Source organism: Euleptes europaea, chromosome 4 (genome assembly GCF_029931775.1).
Source record: "Euleptes europaea isolate rEulEur1 chromosome 4, rEulEur1.hap1, whole genome shotgun sequence".
NCBI classification, from domain to species: Eukaryota; Metazoa; Chordata; class Lepidosauria; order Squamata; family Sphaerodactylidae; genus Euleptes; species Euleptes europaea.
The window spans coordinates 24,277,235-24,294,600 of record NC_079315.1 but is presented as its reverse complement, the minus strand read 5'-3'; positions in this window follow the sequence as shown (position 1 = coordinate 24,294,600).

The window sequence follows — 17,366 nt, the reverse complement described above, 5'->3', positions numbered from 1 at the left end:
CTGTAGACTTTTTCCAATAAATCAACTCTATTTTGGACTCCTCGTCTGTGGATGTTGTTTATGGAATTGTCATGGGACAAGTGCTTACAGTGTGCAAATCAGGGAATAAACCAAAGCAGTATGGGGCCAGAACCACTGGGGGGAAACCCATGAAGAAAAGTCCTGCATGTGATCTCCAGCCTGCTCTCAGGTTTGGGGGGTACTCAGCAGGATGTTATCATGTGACCTCCCTCCTAGATGTGGGTGTGACACTAACAGAGAGGACAGGCACGTTAATGGTGTGTATTGTTCCCAATCGCCATTGGTTCTCACATAAACATAAATGAACACGTGAAGCTGTGTTGCACCATGTCTGACCCCTGTACCATTTATATCCCTTCGGAAGAGGTACAGATTGCCAGGATAATGGCTCTATACAAAAGGTACCTTTTCTGCAGGTACCTCACCTGCGGAACTGGTCTGGTTAACGCTCGTGTTGCATCATTTAAAAGTCTGGTCCTACCCACACCAATGAATGGTGGACCAAAATGGTCCTACCCACACAAATGAATGCAGTGGAATTTGCTTCTTAATAAATATGAAGAGGTCACAATGGGTTCTTCACCTGCAATGTGAGCCATATTTTATATCTGTATGGTGTACATTCCAGCAAGCTGGTCACCAGAGCAACTGTTAGCCTTGCTAACACGTACATTGACTTGTACATCTACAATTATATATTACAGGCTATTTAGAGGGACATGTATGCAACCAGACATATGTCAAAAACATCTGCAACAGTACCTTGTGTATTAAGCCAATGGTGTCTTGGTGACATCTCACATGTTGATCAATCAGTGCCTTCCTCTGCCAACATTTGCATGGAAAACTGTTTTTTCAAGCGTGCAACCCTCAATGGAAAAAAATGTTGTGAGGTTATTTCCTAAACGTTTCTACTGCTCTGCAAAATCTTGTCGGTCTTCACCCTGTATCGCTTACTGTCTTCAACCAAAGCCCTCCCCCCCACTCTCTCTTTGAAGGTTTATTATAAGACAGAATTAGCAATTATACAAGTACCAGGATAATTTCTGTAATCAGATATTACACAATGACCGTTGATTATTATCATTTAGATAGTACTTTTAATTTTAAAAGTGCTTCATAAAGCTCGAGCATGTTCACCGTCTCTCAAGACTCTCAGAGAGACACAAAAGTGCACCATTTAGGAAGGGCAGGAGAGCATTCTCCCCTTCCATGTGTCAAACCACATCTGTTTATGCCTCAAAACGTCCTGCATCTCTCTGCATATTGTGAGGTGCTAAACTTCCCATCACTATGGCAGATAGGAAGGAAGGTCCATGTATTGCAAGACCCTCTAAGCTTGCAATGCATATTGGGTGCCCAATCTTCCCAAAGTGGTCTCTGCTATTGGAAGACAAGCCTTGCTCTGGCTTCTACAGACATCTCTTTGTCACTTCTCTTCTTGAAACCGTTGGGGGTCAGTTGGCTCTTGAAGGGTCTTTGCTCATTCAAGGGTTCAGAAATCCACTTGCCATGCCCACCATCTCGAGGTGGTCTCCCCACGGAGAGTAACTCAGCAGTGAAACTTTTCCTTGCTTTGGTGCCATTCAGTCTAAGCCTATGTACCATCACCTCCTCTTTGCCAATTTCCTTTTGCTATCAGCCTAGGGTTGCCAGGTCCCTCTTCATCACCAGAGGGAGGTTTTTGGGGTGGAGCCTGAGGAGCGTGGGGTTTGGGGAGGGGATTTCAATGCCATAGAGTCCAATTGCTAAAGCGGCCATTTTCTCCAGGTGAACTGATCTCTCCCGGCTGGAGATCAGTTGTAATAGCAAGAGATCTCCAGGCTGGAGGTTGGCAACCCTAATTCAGCCCATTCTCAGTGCATGAGTATATCAGCACATCCCATTCTCTTCCAGCTAGAGGTTGGGAAAAACCTGGAGCTTTTGGGGGCGGAACCTGAGGAGGGAGGGGTTTGGAGAGGGGAGGGACTTCAATGCCATAGAGTCCAATTGCCAAAGCAGCCATTTTCTCTAAGGGAACTGATCTCTATTAGCTGGAGATCAGTTGTAATAGCAGGAGATCTCCTGCCACCACCTGGAGGCTAAGCAACCAAATTATACACCACCACATTACTACTCACAGTCAGGAAATAAGTATGGATACGGCTAATTCAATTAAAGTCAATCACAATTACAATACAGTCTCAGGTATACAAAATTTATCGCAATCTAGTGCTCAGTGCAGTGAAAGACATATAACATACAACACATAATACTATTTACAATCCTATGCTCATGATCCTACAAGGTAATAGTCTCCACAATCCTATCTAGAGTCGTCTTCTCAATAGTAGGTTGGAAGTCAAATTTCAAAAGTCCTATAAAGGTAAAGTCCAAAAGTGGTTCTCAGCAGAATAGTGAGGGGGACGATCATTTCAATTCTTCTTCAGCCCCTTTTCAGTTTGGTTCAATAGTATTCACTTAGAAAAACATTTTCATTTCTCCCGTCTGGGATGAAAGTGCTACCACGTATAATTTAATTTCAAAATTCCCACCAAGGGTATATATTATTTTCTCTGAGTACGTGGTTGCTCAGATGCTGCTAACAATTCCCATAGGGATACAAAGTGCTGCTCTGAGTACGTGGTCGCTCAGATGCTGCTAACAATTCCCATAGGGGTACAAAGGCAACCCTACTTCCAGCCCAGGCATATCAGAGCAGGAGTGCTGTGTGATAGCAGCTCACATGCAGACCACCAGGAAGGGTTGAGAATGGGGAATAAGCCTCTACCAGCAGAGCTGTTGACTGTGGAAACACAGAAGGCAGATAATGCAATCTAGCCAATGCCACTCCTTTAAAGGATACGACTGACAGTGGCAGTGCAAAAGAGTGGATAAATGGCAAGTGATTCCATGCTTTACCTTTGATACACTTGAATGACCCAAACATTCATGAACCTGGGGAACACAGGTTTCTTCTCTGGATATTGAGGTGATTTAGCTCTCGGCCTGGGCAAAAGCAACCACAAGCAGCAATGACTTGGGCCTAGGGTTGCCAACCTCCAGGTACTAACTAGAGATCTCCTGCTATTACAACTGATCTCCAGCCGATAGAGATCAGTTCCCCTGGAGAAAATGGCCGCTTTGGCCATTGGACTCTATGGCATTGAAGTCCCTCCCCTCCCCAAACCCCACCCACCTCAGGCTCTGACCCAAAAACCTCCTGCCGGTGGCGAAGAGGGACCTGGCAGCCCTACTTGGGCATCTGTAGCACAAGCTGCAACTCTACAGGCACACAGATGCTTGTCATGGCAATGTCTAGAAACTGATCAGGAGCTCGCCTTGTATATCACCGAGGAAGTTCAATCTGTTCACTTGTTGAGCATGTTCACGGCAATGTTCTCCACAGCTTAGCTTTCACTGGGTATTGTCAAGCAAATCAGCAGGGCACAAACTGCCCAGGCCTGGCCTAAATTCAAATCCCAGATTGCAATGATGCCACATTGTGGCACACTGGGCTTGTCAGCTAGTCCTTGAAAAGGCCAACTTTGGAAGTGAAAACTGCATACTTTCTGTTACCGTCTGTTAGACAACATAAGAATTCAGGCCTAAATACTGCCATTTCATATCCCACAGGCTTGGGTTTTTTTTCCCCCCTAGCTGAGGAAAGCCACTTGTGGTTGCTAAGAGGAGGAATGCTTTCATCTTAAGGATTGTCCACTTATGAATAAGCAGGCAGATGTTCTGTCTCCTAGTTAAACAGTTGACTTTTCCATTAGGGAAAATGTACCAACATCCCCTTAAAACACCACAAAGCAGAAATAACAGATCATGGAAGTCTAACTGTGCCCGGTTAAGAAGTTCATACTAACTATCCTGACCTTTTTTCATCGCTGTCTGCATGCCAAATGGCATGTTGAGTAGAGATTGGTGATCCAAGCTCCCAACATTTTTCATATTAAAAAGCAACTACCATGTGTGTAGTGGTTAAGAGTGGCAGACTCTAATCTGAAGACCCAGGTTGGTTTCCCTACTTCTCCACAGGAAGCCTGCTGGGTGACCTTGGGCTAGTCACAGTTCTCTCAGAACTCTCCCAGCCTCTCCTACTTCACAAGGTGTCTGTTTGTCAGCTAAGGCTTTCTGTCGATCCCGGATAAAACAAGATGGTTCCTCACATGAACAAAATGGAGTTTTAGTTCGCTCTGTCCTTCCCCGTTTGCACTCTGTCCCCCGTCCGGTATCTGCACCACAATGGAGACCCGCCCAAGTAATCGCTAGTATGATACCAGGTCCCGCAGAACAATGCCTTGGAGCCCTGGAGATCATCTAGCTATTGCACATGTTAAATTCTTGTATGTGTTTTCTTAAGTAGTTACCGGCAGTTTACTTCTGTATTGTTTCATTGTATCTGAACTATTAAGACAATTCTGCCGCTCCTCGTCCTTTTGTATTGTACCCTGAACATAATCAACCCCATTGTATGTACCCTATAAATCACTGGTTCCCAACCAGGGGTCCGTGGACTCCCCATGGGTCTGCGAGAGCTAAATTAAGGTCCACGAAACAAAGTTATAAACCCATAATAAATTAATATTTTCAATTAAAAGTTCTCTATTATAAAAATATATATTCAAATATTATTCTAAGCTTAATGTTTAACTAACAGTTATGATTAAAGTTTATTTTCAAATTCTCGGAATTTTTATTTTGAACCTTGGGGTCCCTGCACTGAACAAAAAAGTCCTTGTGGTTCCTGGTCAAAAAAAGGTTGGGAACCACTGCTATAAATGTACCAGTATTTCCCCATGCCTGTATTCTAGCCTTAAATTTCTATGACTTGCTGAACTCACTGGCTTTCTTAATAAACTTTAAACTCGCGACTACGTCTGGAGTGAAGTTCCCTATGCAAGAAACGCGACGAGGTGCTGAGGTCTGACACTGTTGTGGGGAGGGGAAGGGAAGGTGATTGTAAGGACCGTGGCTCAGTGGTAGAGCATCTGCTTGATATGCAGAAGGTCTCAGGTTCAATCCCCAGCATCTCCAGTTAAAGGGACTAGGCAAGTAGGTGATGTGAAAGACCTCAGCCTGAGACCCTGGAGAGCCGCTGCCGGTCAGAGTAGACAATACTGACTTTAATGGACCAAGGGTCTGATTCAGTATAAGGCAGCTTCATGCGTTCATGTGTTAAGCTGCTTTGAGACTCCTTAAGGTAGAGAAAAGTGGGGTATAAAAACCAACTCTTCTACATTTTCACAGATGTGGTGCTGGAGAGAGGGTTAAAGCTCTCCCATACACCTATTCCATGCCAGAAGCCATTCCCTTCCCCTTCCAGAGCTGTTACGAGCTACAATGGAGGAAGAGACAGCAACACAGAAATGGAACATGGGACAGATTATGAGTGTGACCCCCTAGCACTGTAGCTCCATTACAGATTATTCTTCCCACACACACACACAGAACTACTTTTCAGATTAAAGATAATGTAAAGTGATCCTATTATTGATCTTCCATATAGTGTGTATTATAGCTCTAAAAGTGCAACAAAACATTTCAGCCAGAGTACCGGAGTGGACTCTTAAACCATCTTAACGTTCTAGTATCTGTTTTGCAGTATTTTAAGAGGGCAGGGGACGTCAGTGCCACTATTTGGACTAGTGTACATGCCATGGGCATCAATTGCCCCTACTTCCTAAGGACAGGAAAACTCAAAAATAAGCCCCCATGCAGTGTTCTGAGAATTCAGATAGGGAAAATGTGCATCTAGAGAGTGGCAAATCCAAGGCAAAAACTCCCATGCGTTTTCGCCCAATTACTATTTTCTTATATCTGTCCCTAGTCAGTGTGACATTGTTCAGGGCCAAATTGGCCATATGAACAGTATCATTAAAGTATATCTGTCCCTAGCAGATACCTGGTTTTGCCTTTTCGCAAGATCTCTTGTTTTTGTTTTGTTTTTTCAAAATATTGGTACTCTGTTGCAAACACTGAAATTAAAAGTTGTCATTCTTGAAATTTCAGCACCTCAAAAGGCCTCCTTCCCTCCCCCCCCCCTTCCTGGGCTTCTGCTTCCCCTCCCCTCCCAGCCCCGCTCTGTGTGTTTGGGTCTTGGGGGCGGCAGCTGAACGGTGTTGTCTGCGCATGCACAGACAATGTTTTTTTTAAAAAAAAAAACCTGGGGGATATAACCCCACATGTTTTTAAAGTTTCAGATTTTTCTACAGACCTGGGGAGTCCCCTAACCTGCAGAAAAACCTGTTGGGGGTGAGTGTGCCCTCTATCTGCAGATTTAAGTATCTACAGGAAGGGGGCACACTTCAGAATTAAATATATAGATATTAACATAGATTTCAATAGCTTTGCATAAATTATTATCACACACATTTAAAGTCAACTAGTCAATCTTTCTACAAAGCACTACATCTAACCCCTTCTTTTTTTGAGGTAGTAATTTTGCACTATCGTATTTAATGAATATCTCAAAGGTGACACCTTCCTCTTCAGTAGCTTCTCAGGCATCCAGCGCTTCTGGTCCTTCAGCTGATTGGCTCATTAGTTTATTCACATGATCAGGCAAAAGGTGACTTTTTTTCAGAAGAGAAAATTCAATTCAGGTGATGAAAATGGACACTCAACTGTAGCTGTTGTGATTGGAAGCAGAAAGATAAGAAAACCTACTTCTTCCATTCTAGGAAATATGGCTCTAAGAACAGGTTCAGCCACTACAGAAGTTTTAAAAAAGAAGTTGATGCCAAACCTTCACTCATTTGTCAAATAATATTCTACTCTGCATTCAAGTTCACTATTTGGCTCTGATTACACAGTAGTCTCATTGCTGGTGGTACGTCACTCCACTCTACTACTGGTATTTTATTTGAAAGGAATCTGTAAAAGCTACATAGAGGTTGAGTACAATCCAAAGGCTGCTGTTATACATTTATAAAAATCAAGCCTATTACTTCTTCAGCTGCTTTAACAAGCATTCTTCTCTTCTTCAATTAAAGATCAAATGCAAATGCCATCAGTAATCATTTCTGGACTGTAGAGGGTTTTTAGTTTTGTTTCTTCCAGTACATTTCCCATAGATTTTGGCCATTTATGCTTGGGTTCTTTGCCTCATGTTCTCCGCCGGACTGCTTCGGGGATTCATTGGAGTTATTCGTGATTTTCCAGAAGTCACTTTGCGGTGGCCGCACACTTGTCCCACATTTTCAGGAACCTGTTTTTGCACGAATTTAAAGGCTGCCTCAATCCCAATTTCTGTGCGTAGCCTTAACTTTGGGTTTCTCTCTCCATGCCCATCCTCACTTGTCCCTCCCTCATCCAACCCCTCCCCTAGAGGCCATTTTGGTTAGTTTCAGCAGTAATCTTGGGAACAGAGCCAGCTGTTTCTCCCCACACACACATACCTCACACGCATCCTTTCTAGTCAGTTTCAGCAGTCGGGAGTTCTTTATAGATTGTCAGCACAAGATCCCTGCCTTGAGATAGCCAGAAACAAATGCTTTTGCTGTAAAATGGCCACTAGGATCAAATTAAATGTAAGAATCCAGATGAGGGGCTGGCAGGGGCTGGTGACCCAGGGCTCCCTGCCTCCCATTTTTTGTTTTGTTTTATAGTGGTATTTTAGAGATAAAATGCTAAAATAGTAACTATAAATGAAGAGTAGCTGAGGAAAAGACTCGGCGCTCCATAGCCCACCCTTGCATTTTGGCAATTCAGTGGTAAATTGCCCAAGGGGGGGGGGCAGGTATTCAGGCATCCTGTGCATGCTTGTTTGGGAATAAGCCCCGTGGGATTTAGTGGGACTTGAGTAAACATGCCCAGGAGTAAGTGTCCCCCCCACCGGTCACTTTCACGGCAGGAGTTTTCAGACATCGGGGTTACTTGGTTAATTATAAATTGAAGAATCCTGCTGCAGGGCTGGTGAGGGTTGGTGATATATTTCAAAAAATACACTACAGCCAACTACAAAGCAGCATTGTCAGGGGGAGGGACTAAGAAGCTCCATATTTTGCTGGAAAGGCATAATTGATCACAAGGTACTCCTGGAATATCTTTGGGGCAAAAAGCCCCCATGCGTAGAGTTTTGAGAATTCGGATCAGAAAACTGCATCTGCAGAGCAGCAAACCCAACACAAAACTCCAAAGCATAAATGGCCTTTGTCTTGATTATTTCAAATGTAGCTTCCATTGCTGCAAAAAGACCTACTACAGTTGTAAGCAGATGCCTGGAGAGCATTGCTTAATGACCCCTCCCCCAAGCTCCCTCCACTGATTCTCTGAGAATTTAAACTTCCAAAGGAGGAAGAAGCAGCTGCTTCTGGACTCTGGTGTGCACTAGGGCTGTTGAATTTTTATTTTGTAAAATTCAGATTCAGCAAAATTTGGCCCATTTTGATTCAGGAAGTGCCAAAGTCCGAACTCCCCCGATTCGGATCCATGCAATTCGGTGTGAGATTCGGAGTTCGGGGGGAAATTTGGCCATTTAAAGCCATTAAAAACACATTTGCGCCTTTCCGTGGCTCCAGGAGGGCATGTTTGGAGGTAGAGGTCCCAAATGTTCAGCGTAGCTTGAGGGGACCCTTCTTGCAAGAACCCCCAAGTTTGGTGACGATTGGGGCAGGGGGTCCCGGGTTATGGGGCCCAGAACGGGTCCCCCCCTCTGCCCATTGGAATGAATAGAAATAAATAGACTGTTTGGACTCCGAGTTTGCAAAACCATGCAAAGCAATACATGACGTGACCTTGGGAGTTTGCAAACCATGGAAAGGGACAGAGGCACGCTAGCTATGCATAAGGAGCAGGTGGGGGTGGAATTTCCCCTTTTGCATCGGACTTGGGAGTCGAGAGTCTCGGGACCAGGCAAATGCATTGTTTAAGTCACAATTTGAAAACCAGTTTTGAGCGAGCATCAAAATAGACCTAACCAATCTTATGAATGTGGGAAAACCTGAGGACACACAACTGAAGCCCCCCCCCCTCAAACCAGGGAGAGAGAGACACAAGTGGGCACACACACACCCAGGCAGAATGGGCAAAGCCCCCCCCCTCAAACCAGTACGGCTTTGCTCAACCCCAAACGGGGAAAAAAACCAAGGAGGAGGAGGTGCCAAGTGCCGAGGTGTGCCGAGCAGAGAGAGACTCGCTAGCCGCCACACAGACTCAACTTTAAACTTTAAAACTTTAAAAGCAGAACACACACTCCCATAGAGGCGAGCAGGCACACACCCCTCAGCAGAATGGGTGAAAGCCCCCTTTGGCTTCCCCCCACCCACCCACAGAAACTGCTCCCCCACACACACACAGACTTTGCTTTCCCCACACACACACAGAGGAGAAAAGGTGTAGAGAAAAAAACCCAAAATCAAACTGTGTGGATGTCCTCCAGCAGGAGCACGGAGGAGAAGTAAATCCAATCCTATTCCAGTAAGCACCAGCAGCTCAGCCCAGACAGGAATTGGATCTCTCAGCAGCACCGCCACCAAATTGGAAGGCAATGAATACAGTCGGGATGGGAGGGGACGGACGGGAGTTTTTAGACTCTTCTCCTGGCCATTTCAAAAGTGAGAATCTCTGCTCTGATTGGCCAGGAGAAGACCCAGCTTGGCCACCATTGGCCGCGGGAGAATGCTGCTTACGAACTGACAGTTATGCTGCTGATTCTGAGCCCCCGAATTTGCCAAATTTATTCGGCGCGCCCTGAACTCGCCGAATTCGGCTCGTCGTTTTCCCACCTTTTTTTGAATTTGGTTCCATCCGAACTGAAAACCGCCGAATCGGGGGAAATTTGGCTGTTTTTCGGTTTGGGATGAACAGAATCGACAGCCCTAGTGTGCACGTGTCCTATGTGTGCATACGAAGCCCAAGAGACCAGGTAGTGAACTGTCAGGCTGTCAGTTCCTTTTCAATAGTTCCTTTTCAATAGTTAAGCGTGATGATGTTACAGGACAAGCAACTCACAAACTCTTCACTTTGCAATCATGTCAGCAGGCCCAAGCTGTGCCTGCTAAATGGTGAACATCGCTAAGTGTATTTGAGCTGCATCTATTTCGTAACTGCTGTCAGAACCACCGTGAAATTAAGCATTTTTAACATTTTATTGTCGCCTGGTTTACTTTTTACCTGATGCAGGACAGGTTATTGAAGAGTAAAGGTGATACAGTAAACAGTAAATTAAAGAGGGCCTTTCACAATACATTGGGGGAGTGTTGGGGTGCTCAGGTGAGAAAACACACAATAATATCCTTATTTTCATTTGTGTAGTGTTGGGGGATAACCAATCGTTTTTACTAACGTCTCCGTCGCTCCACGCTGGACCTGGCAGGCAGCCACAAAAGAGTTTGGTACACTACCCTGAAACCTCTGTTTGTATCAAACTGTTTGATAAAACCACCTTTTGTTTGCTGAGTCCACCACTCCTTGCAGGGTGGTTTTTAGTAATTCTAGGGCCTTGGGCAAAAGTCCAGGATGGAGTCTCAGAATCCGAGCCACCAACACCTCACCACGGACACGTGAGAGGTAGCCCTCACCCTGTGCCAGCTGTGTGGGAGCCACTGCTGCTACTGGAAGTCAGTTGCCCAAGCCCCAGATGGGTGTGGGTCTGTTTCTAAACTGACCAAACACAACACCAACTAAAATGAGAATCTAGACTCTTTTGCACTCAAGCAATTTTTACCATTAAATTTCTGCATTGCTTACACCCACCTCATTCTTTCTTATTGATAGAACTTTCCCTTCACTTCTTCAGCTGTTTCACATTCAGCCACTCCTATGTCTTGTGCTCTCTCTTAAATAACTTTGACCTCTTTCCTTTTGCTGTCTCCTATCCCCGGATCCACTTCTCTGAACACAGGTTGCCACGTCTCTCTTTCAAAACCTCCCCTCAAGCTCCTTTCTCACAACAGTGATCTTCCACTCATGCATTTGGTCCCTTGTGGAACCTCTATGAAGATGCCCTTTTTTCTTGCTTTCTAGAAGGCTCTTGCTGCTACTGTGCATGTGCAGAGAGTAAGGATGGAGCTTCTTCCTCTCTTTCCATATGTGCTCAGAAAAGAAGAAAGATGGTACGCACTGAGGTCCCTCAGCAGAGGAGAGGATTGCTCCATGGCTCTGACCCTTGGCTTGTTCCTCACTCTGGTACACCTCCAAGTGCTCAGAAGTGTTTCCTACCCTTGCCTCTCATGGTCTGCTCTGCTGCTCATGGTTCTGGCCTCGAGCCTGCTGAGATCACAATTCGGTGTCCCCTCTCCCTGCCGTATGACTTCCTGCCATGCGCTTGCAGCTTAGCACATTCTATGTTTAGCAGATCCTAGGTCTGGAAAGATTGAAAACCACAGTTTTACAGGAAGCCTTTGACTCAGCTAATTAGCCCTAATCTCCAAATGAACTGACGAACAAGTACAATATAACTGCATTTACTCCCAGTAATCCCTCTTTATCCTTTACGGCCCCATTCCTTTCCTCTGTTGTTCTTCCCACGAAATTAAGACTTCAAACTCCTTGGGGCAAGGACCTGTCTTCTTCTTCTTCTTTTGCCATGTGCCTCTGTAAACAAACATGTACATTTTGCCACAGTAGACCTAAAACACTTCTCAAAAAGCAGAGCGATGCAACAAAGATACCCAACAGATATTCTCCCCAGTTCTTTTGTTAGAGCTCCTTTCATGTCGCCACCAGCTTTTCCCAATGCAATGCCTATTTCGGGCTCTTTTTCGGCATACAAGAACACTGGAGAGTCAGCGAGGCCTCACTTGAAAGGGTGCCAAAAGCTGTTGGGAGAGATGCTGCGAAAACTGCCCCAGTCTTGTTAGTGCTTTAGACCTTCCGACACTACACAATCTTCCTGTACCCATAGAGAGCGGATCCATATGTTGCGGAGGCACATTTAGAAAAGAAACAGCATTGTGTGTGTGTGTGTGGGGGGGAATATAATGAAATCTAGGTTGAGCTCTTCACCCGTATGAACATTGTTAGGAGCGGGAATGACAGCAAAAAGGGGAAGGATAACATATGCGCCTTCCACAACACTCTACCGCTTGTTATGGAAACCTTGTTAACAGATGAAAGTGACAGGTGAGGTTCAGCAAAGGCAAAATAGCATATCCATGGCATTATTACTGCATAGCTGAAGGGGAAGAAGAACCATCTGGGAAAGGGGGCAGAATGTATAAGGGAAGCAGATAAGTTGCAATCTGCTTCTGATATCTCAATAGGTAAACAAAGGTAGTAAGAAATGGCCATTCCTGAACAAAGCCTGTGTCATGCTGGAGTGATATAAACCTCTTCTTATTCCTAGTCTCCTTCTCTAGGAACCAACTTATTCCTGGAAAATAGTTCTCCCTGCGATCCAGGATTCTTGCTGCCCCTCCTCCCATACTCCAAGGACCATTCTGGGTCCAATTGATTGCAACCGACAATGTATAACACTCCAAGCAAATGGTAGAGACCAAAGTCCCATTTATCTGGTGCATGGATGGACCCTTCGTATCTAGGACACATCCGTTCAAATGTCAAACAGCAAATCACTGTCTCTCAGTTTAAATGTCAAACAGCAAATCACTATCTCTCAGTTTCACATAAACACATGAAGCTGCCTTATACTGAGCCAGCAGGCTGAATAGCCCAGATTGGCCTGAGCTTGTCAGGGCTCAAGGGCTAAGCAGGGTTGGCCACAGTCAGTACTTAGATGGGAGGCCACCAAGGAAGGCCGAGGTTGCTATATGGAGAAGGCAATGACAATCTCTGTTCATCCTTTGCCTAGAGAAACTATCATGAAACTGCTGTGAGATCACATGTCGATCTAGTCTATTATCTGTGAAATACATTCCAGTTCCAAAAAAAGGAGACATCAAAGACTGCAACAACTATTGGACCATTGCATTAATTTCTGACACAAATAAAGTGATGCTTAAATTCTTACAACAAAAACTGTTATCATATATGGAACAAGAAATGTCAGATGTTCAGACTGGGTTCAGAAAAGAAAGAGGCACTAGAGATCATATTGCAAATTTGCAATGGTTACTGCAGAATACAAGAGAATTTCAGAAGCAAATCAGCTTGTGTTTCATAGCAAAGTTTTCAACTGTGTGGATCATGAAAAGCTAAGGTTGATTTTAAGAGAAATGGTTGAGCCACAACATCTGACACCAAGAAATCAGAAGGCAATCGAGACTGGAAAGGGTAGCCATGAAGAAGCTAGAAAAGATCCTTAAGTGTAAGGATGTGTCACCAATGACCAAGATCAAGATAAGTCATACTATAGTATTCCTCATTACTATGTATGGACAAGTTGGACAATGAAGAAAGCTGACAGGAAACGAGTAGACTATTTTGAAATGTGGTATTGGAGGAGACTTTCTGGAGACTGTGGAATGCCAAAAAGGCAAATAGGTGGGTTGTCAATCAAATCAAGCCTGAACTCTCCCTAGAAGCTAAAATGACTAAACTGAGACTATTGTACTTTGGACACATTACGAGAAGAAAATACTCACTGGAAAAGACAATAATGCTAGGAAAAGGTAAAGGCAGCAGGTAAAGAGAAGCACCAACATGAGATGATTCACTCAATCAAGGAAGCCACAGCCCTCAGTTTGCAAGACCTGAGCAAGGATGTTAACGATAGGACATTTTGGAGGTCATTAATTCATAGGGTCGCCATAAGTCAGAAGCGACTTGACGGCACTTAATACACACAAACACACGTGTGTGGAGTGGGAATAATAATGCCTTGCCTGGTAGGAGCGGCAATGGCAGTGAACATAAAAATATTGTCTGACAACCTTCAAATGCATAGCAAAATGGTTGCTTGACATAGGTATTAAACATTAGTAAAACAGTATGAGAACATAAGCATATTATTAATAGTAAGCTGCTCCCAAAGGTAAAATTCACCTTAATGCCAGGGATCAGCAAGTCAATGCAATGTCTCAAGCACCACTTAAATTCTTGTTGAGGATTGAAGTATGACTAAGAAATGCATACGTTTTACACAGAGCTCTCTCCGACATCCACTCCAAATACATCAAAGTGCTTAGCAACCAACTTCATTAATCATACCCGAAGTGCCAATTTTTAAAATTTGTTTCCTAAATGTCACCTGTGGAAAACTTTGTACACTCTTCTAGCAGTATCCAGATGGTCTTACATATTCCATGCATGCAAGTAGATATTTTTTTATGAGCAACATTACCAATTTTGTCTCTGTACATGCCAAATTACTAGCAACAGTAGTCTGCATTCAATAACAGAAAGCAAGACTATTTGCCAAGCATCCTCTGTCATTTCCAAGACTATCAGCATGTTGCAGTTTAAGTATACAGCTCCTCCAGCCAGTAGATGGTACTATGTTGTTTAAACACTGTTTAGTTTCCATTTTGTTGTTCTGTTCGGAGAATGATCTGGAAAGTTCGGCCATATCTTGTAATATGCTTCTGGTTCACTTGCAATAATTTAATAGAATAAGCCAGTATTACAACAGGCCAGGAAAATGTTCATTGCCTATTTCTTATTGTTATAAAGAACATCCCCTTCAGAAATATTTTGCTGAGAGTACATGATGAGCATAAAAATAGAATCACGTATCTAACTCTGAACCTGGCAGAGCCCACAATCTGCACAACAGGGCCACAACCTGCACAACCAGAAAGCAGGGAAGTTTCTACCAATCTGGGGGAACCTCCAGGTTTGTGAAATAATTTTGAATAAGGCAGTGAATTAAAACATTTTTTTTTGAAATAGCAAGATCTCACAGGATTACCTCACAAGAACATTTGCAGCTATTTTAGATTGCCTAGGCAACCACAGACAACATTCTTTGCTCGCCTAGGTAATCCAAAATGGCAGCTACAGATTAATTTCGAAATCTGAGTTGAGGTTGTTACCCTAGATAGGCAGGCTCCACTTTAGTTGAGGGAATTAGCTGAGGAGACAAGCTAGTAAGAGGGGTAACCGGGATCTATAACATATTTATAACAGGATAAATCCTTCGGGAAAACTCTCAAATAAGAGGCTGTTGCACAATTTGAAAGAGTTTATTAAAGAATAAAATAATAAAGAATATACTGTCAAGCAATGGACTTACACATACAAATCATACAAGGGCTAAGAGGAAAATGGTGGAAGTTGGATAGGGTTTCAGAGATGGGTGATATTTACCAGTACTGGAGGGACATCCAGGGAAAGCAGAGCTGAAGAGGGAAATGACCAGTGTTTCCAGGAGCAAAGAAAAGAGGCCCACATGCAAGTGGGGGGTGTATGTACGGATCCAAGACACACAAACACTATGAATGGCCAAAGGACCAATATTTATACCCCAAAATGGGTCCCAAGGCAGTTTGAGGTAAGCTGGCAGGAAAGCCAGAGACAAAAAATTGATTGCTTTTCCAGGGTCCGAACAAAAAGATAGGAGAGGCTTGATTAATTGTCCAGGACCCAAGAGAATGCCTGGGCTATTCTCCTGAACACACATTGATTGCCTGGATGGGTGCAGATAGGGTAATTAATGGTCTATTTGGAGCACTGATTAAATCACTTTAGGGTGACACAATGGAGATTAGCTAGCCCCATTGTCCAGCCAGGCACACCTTTGGGCTGTGGGAAAAGTACAGCTGCCAACTACCTTCCTGCCCAAGTTATATACAAGATGGATTCCAAAACTCTCTGAGGCATCCATTTTGTGGAGAGCAGTGTCTTGCTCTGATGTCAGTCTTTAGTCCTCATGCCATCAAGGCATCTTGGCCATCTTCTGGTCACTAGGGGGGGGGAGGTAGTTGTGAATTTCCTGCATTGTGCAGGGGGTTGGACTTGATGGCCCTGGTGGTCTCTTCCAACTCTATAAGGCACCCCTTAGTGGGGGGGAGGGGTCCAACTGCTGACCAGGTGGGGAGAAGGAGTGGGCAGGAAGGAAATGCTGGAAATAAGAGCTATTGGTGAAGCCATAGTGGGGGAAGGGAAGTAGGGTTGTGGGTGAGTTGTGGGGGGCAGCATCTTTGGAGAAAAATTTAAAAAGAAAACTAAGGCCTCGTCTACTTACAGTAAGTTCTTACCATAGACTTCCCGGCAATTCCTACACCTACCCAGAAGTGACACAGGATAGCTCTGGGAATCTCCAAAAACACACAGGGTTCTTGACATAGAGTTTCCAGCGATTCCTGTAGTTACCCTTTGTCACTTCCATGTAGCTCTAGGACTTACCAGGAACTCGATGGTAAGAACTTCCTGTAAGTAGACAAGACCTTCTTTTTCCTTTTAATATTCTCCTGTCGCAGCTTCTAGCAGCAGCAGGTAATGAAACCTGGGGGCAAAGGATCTGCCAGCTGCACTAGGGGCTTGGCAGCCCTAGAGGGAAGAAAGACAGATGGAGTAAAATACATGGGAGGAGAATGGTGCTGCAAGGAGGGAATGAAGCAGGGAAAGGGGAGAAGCTGTGAAGTCTGCAAGAGCTAGGGGGAGGGAAGAAGGGAAAGCTGAGATACCATTAGGATATCCACTTACCTGGTAGTGGCAGGGGATTCTCCTGGTGATGGCCCCTGACCCCAGACCTTCCAAAAAGTCTGCACCCCTACCAATTGCCCCAGGGACTGTCAGCCAAGGTCTGGCATCCCTAGATACCACTGTGAGCACCACCAGCTGGAGAAGAGGGTGAGCTAATGGGGAGGGCTGCGGCTCAGTGGAAGAGCCTCTGCTTTGCTTGCAGAGGCTCTTCAAGCCCTGGCATCTTCAATGTAAAGGACCAGGCAAAACATCACAGCCTGAGTGTGCTAGGCCAGGTCGTCTCGGATTACTGCCGGCTACTGGTCTTGAGAGCAGGCTGTTATGTCAGGAATGCAGGAATCCGGGGGAATCCCGCCAGGAGCTGGAAACCAAAATAAAGTCGGCGTGCAGAGGCGAAGTCAAAAGTCCGGTCCAAGGGTCAGAAGTCCGTTTATCAAAGTCTAGGAGTGTCAGCAACAAAAGTCAGAGATCCTTTTGCAACAATTGCTTTCGCAACGTCTGTCTGTTCCAAGCCTGGGTTTAAGCTGTTTCTCTTTGCCTCATCCTCAGACAACTCACAGTCTTGAAGCCGTCTCCTTAGTGCCTGTAGACGCGCACTTCTCCTTTTATTTTGCAACTCCATTCTCCTCTTTTGCCTGTGCTGTTGAGTGGCTTCAGGTGAGCTGGGTGGGTCCTGCTTCTGTGGAGTTACAGCTGCATCTGGTTGTGTCGAAGGAGGTGATTCTGTGTTTACTTGCAATTCCTCAGCAGGGCTGGTGTTTACTCCTACCTGTTGTCCTTCACCCTGCCCTGCATTCTCAGCTGCCTGAGGTGCAATGCCCGTTATTTCTCCCTGCTCAGGCTCTTCCTCTGATGATGCTTTGCCTGTTGAA